At 39.0% G+C, this 4375-nt stretch overlaps 1 pseudogene; it reads right to left on the bottom strand.

The window, feature by feature from the left end:
- Window positions 1-2017: 2017 nt before the first annotated feature.
- On the bottom strand, window positions 2018-2897 carry LOC100138652 (monocyte to macrophage differentiation factor-like; annotated as a pseudogene).
- Window positions 2898-4375: the final 1478 nt, after the last annotated feature.

Consider the following 4375-nt stretch of genomic DNA (forward strand, 5'->3'; position numbering starts at 1 on the left):
AACTATAGATCAATATTGGAGATGGAAATGGCAACCCACTCCTGTATTCCTGCCTGGTGGAGCAGCCTGATGGGCTATAGTCTGGGTGGTCACAGAGTCGGACACGACTGAATGAATGTGCACATAGATCAATATGGGTTTCCCAGGTGGTGCTAGTGGTAAAGAACCCATCTGCCACTGCAGGAAACATAAGAGACCCAGGTTTGATCCCTGGTGTGGAAGACTCCCTGGAGGAGGACAAGCAACCCACTCCAGTATTCTTTTTTTTCTTTTTTAGCAAGTCCAAGTAACAATTTTATTTTAGTCTACAGCACAAAATTTTACCTACACTTTAGTGGTTTTGACAATGGTACTTTTGAGCAGACTTCAAATGAATCCACAAAAGTTAATATACTTAAAATTAAATATACACAGTAAAACAAGAGGCATCCAGATGTTCAGAACCATGCAGAAGGGATGGTCTGGTTGGTGTTTTCACTGGGTACCTTGCTTATTTGGGGTTGCAAAGAGTCAGACATGACTGAATAACTATCACTTTCACTTTTGCCTGTTGAAGAATTCATTAGCAAAAGGCAGTTCTTCTGTTCCTCATTCCCGTATAACTTACCAAAGTCAGAATTCTAAACATGTACACACGAAATAAGCCCTCCTTTAAAGCTACATTAGTAGAAAATTTCAATGAACTGAATTCAATATGTCAAACTAACATTTCCAATGATCAAATTTATCACTAGAAAATAGGCAATATCAGCACCAGTTAAATACAAGGTTATTTATTAAAGCACCAACAGGAGATTAACCAAAAAGCAACTAATATGTTAATCTTAATATAAGTCATTGAAGGAAAACCAAAAACAATATATTAAATATCACTCCACTGAACCAGGATATAACTGATGGACAATAGACACTTGAGTTTGTCAAACAGTGCTTTAAATACTTTTCTATGATAAAAAAGTGTATCAGGAGATGCAAAGGAAAGGTAGAAATGTGAATTTATGCATTTAGTTCCACAACTTAAAATGACTATCAAACTGATAACATAAAGCTAAAACCACTGGGCACCAGACAGGCATGACCACTATTCACTGTAATTCATAACACTCTTCAGAATTGTTCCGTGGATGGCCAAGCCAGCAATCCTGTCTTAATACAGACTGGATACTCATCCTCTGTGGGAAAAGACCTTGAAGAAGACATGGAAAAGACATAGAGAAAAAAGTCAATCTTTTGAAAAGTTAGTGATATCAAAATACTTTTCTATTGCTGGAAAACCAAACTAGGTCAAATATATGGCCCAAAGCAGCACGGAATTCAGAGTCAGAGGTTGGCAGGAAAGTTTTGGAAAACTTCAAGTTTTTAAAAATTGGCGATTTCTCCATGCTTAGTAAAATTATCAGAGAAGAGGTATAGTGTTTGTTCATTTGTGGAATGTTGACAGATTGCTGCAAAAATTCACATGAATGAAAAACCACAGAAATGCGCTTCAATGAAGTATTTTTTTTTAATTTACAAAAAACTGAAGTTCCTATTTAAAAAATAACCATGCATGCTAAGATGAAACATAGTGAAAAGTAGTGTAAGTTCTGTCAATGATTCTTTACACAGCTAGTGGGAAAGTGATATAAATATTTTCTCTTAAAAAGGAAGTTTTGTTATTGCACTGACTTTTACAATCTGATCTAACAATTTAGAAAAATCATGTAGTAAAATCTGTAAAATTAAAATACAAAATTCTTGTTTGTAAACTTCAATTGGCCAAGTCTCCCCAGAGTCTTTCATGATAATGAAATGGAATGAATAGCTAAGTCACTACCTTATTTACTTTCTGTGAGGGGGAAAATTCCAGAACACAGCTTTCACACTTTCACAGTAATTATATTCAAAAGATATAAAGAAAGTCAGTACAGTTGTTTTCTTTTCTTCCCCTGTGCAATTTTCAGCTCTTATCCCACTCCTGAGTGCCATAATTGAAATAATATTGGTTTGGAGACCAGTTGAGGATTGGCCATAAATGTCACATAAAGTCAGTAGAACTTAGGTAAAGATATTTCCAAATGGCATAGTAATGCGCTGCAGCTGCCATGGCCATGAACAGGTGCCAGATGGCATGTGGAAATGGAATGATGCCATCATTCTTGAAGAATACAACTCCCAGGCAAAAGATTAAACCCCACCAGCAAGTTTGTGAAGTCCATTGGTGTTGTCCATTGATGTTACCACCAAGGCTGGAGAAAACCCCATCATGGGATAGATAAAGAGCTCAACGACCTTATACCTGCCAAACTCAATGACCAAGGGTGATGCATCTTGTTCTTAGTGTTTTGTACTCAAAGTTCACCAGGAAGTAATCATATCAGGGAACTAGGGAAGAATATGGGTTTGGTTTATATCAGAAGGTTTTTCATGGTAGAGAAATACATAAATGGTTCCTCCAGCTGCCATGAGCCAAATAAACCAATGCATATGAGATGCCAGGGATCCAAGTGCATGGAGATTTACCCATGGAGTGTAAGATGCAGCAATGAAGAAATAGATAACCATTCTATAATACATGTAAAAGCAATGCTTTACTGTCCTTAAGTGGCTCTTTTTCCATGACATGATGTGAAATCTGTGGAAATGATGAAGAAGGCACAGAGGTCCATTCCATAAATCCAAGTTGTTATCTTTTCCCAGCAGTCATCAGATAGCTGGTGAAGGAGGGTACTGCCCACAATGGCCGGAGCAATGAGGAATGCATGTGTGTAACAGTTAGCAGCATGTTTGTAACCTGTTGGCTTGTAGCGGCCTTTGGCTGGGCCCAGTGATTCATGAACTGCTGGAATCGATTCTGAAACCTCATTGATCCTCCTCTCCTCCTCTGGGGCAGAGAGTTCTGTTTCATCAGTGCCAATGGCCAGGCAGGCGACCCTCATGAGCTGGAGTTGCTCCGGAGGCTGCTGTGTGCCTCAGGGACCACTCAACGGTGCAGAAGCAGAGTGGGCTAGGCTGGGTGATCGGGACAGGGCCAGAGCTAGACCAGGCGCCCTACTACAGTGTTCTTGCCTGGAGAATCATATGGACAGAGGAGTCTGATGGACTACACTCAATAGGGTCACAAAAAGTTATACACGACTGAAGAAAAGCTATGACAAATCTAAAGAGCACATTAAAAAGCAGAGACATTACTTTGCTAACAAATGTCTGTCTAGTCAAAGCTATGGTTTTTTCAAGTAGTCATATATGGATGTGAGAGTTGCACTATAAAGAAAGCTAAGCACCAAAGAATTGATGCTTTTGAACTGTGGTGTTGGAGAAGATTCTTGAGAGTCCCTTGGACTGCAAGGAGATCCAACTAGTCAATCCCAAAGGAAATCAGTCCTGAATATTCATTGGAAGGACTGATGCTGAAGCTGAGTCTCCAATACTTTGGCCACTTGATGGGAATAACTGACTCACTGGAAAAGACCCTAATGTTGGGAAAGGTTGAAGGAAGGAGGAGTAGGGGATGACAGAGGATGTGATGGTTGGATGGCATCGATGGACATGAGTTTGAGCAAGCTTTGGTATTTGGTGATGAACAGGGAAGTCTGGAGTGCTGTAGTCGGTGGGGTCAAAAAGAGTCAGACATGACTGAGCAACTGAACTGAAGAAGTGACTTAGCACACACATGCATAGACCAAAATATCTCATGAACGTAAGTGCAAAAACTCTAAGCAACATATTAACAAGTCAAATCCAACAATGTTCCAAAAGACTATTTACCACAACAAAGTGAGATTTATTCAAGTTATACAAGGCTGGTTCAACATTAGAAAGCCAATTAATGCAATCCATCATATCAGACTAAGGAATAAAAATAAAGTAATTATAACAGATGCAGAACAAGTAGTTTAGAAAATTCTGCACCTTTTATGATAAAGAACTTTAACCAAATTATGAATTGAAGGGGTTTCCTCAACCTGATGAAGAACATCTACATGAAAACCCTTGGCTACCATCATACTTAACGTTGAGAAATTATAAGCTTTATTGATAAGGTCTGAACAAGGTAGGAATATCCACTCTCATCACTTCATTATTATACTGGAAGTTCTAGCAATGCAATGATGCAAGAAAAGGAAGTAAAAGTATACAAATTTAGGAGGAATAAATACAACTGTATTATTGCAAATGCAATATGACTACTTCTTGTAGAAATTCCAAAAATATAGAACAGTCTTTTGGACTCTGTGGGAGAGGGAGAGGGTGGTATGATTTTGGCGAATGGCATTGAAACATGTATAATATCATATATGAAACGAGTCACCAGTCCAGGTCTGATGCACAATATTGGATGCTTGGGGCTGGTGCACTGGGACAACCCAGAGGGATGGTACAGGGAGGGAGGAGG

This window comes from Bos taurus, chromosome 19 (assembly GCF_002263795.3).
Source record: "Bos taurus isolate L1 Dominette 01449 registration number 42190680 breed Hereford chromosome 19, ARS-UCD2.0, whole genome shotgun sequence".
NCBI lineage: Eukaryota > Metazoa > Chordata > Mammalia > Artiodactyla > Bovidae > Bos > Bos taurus.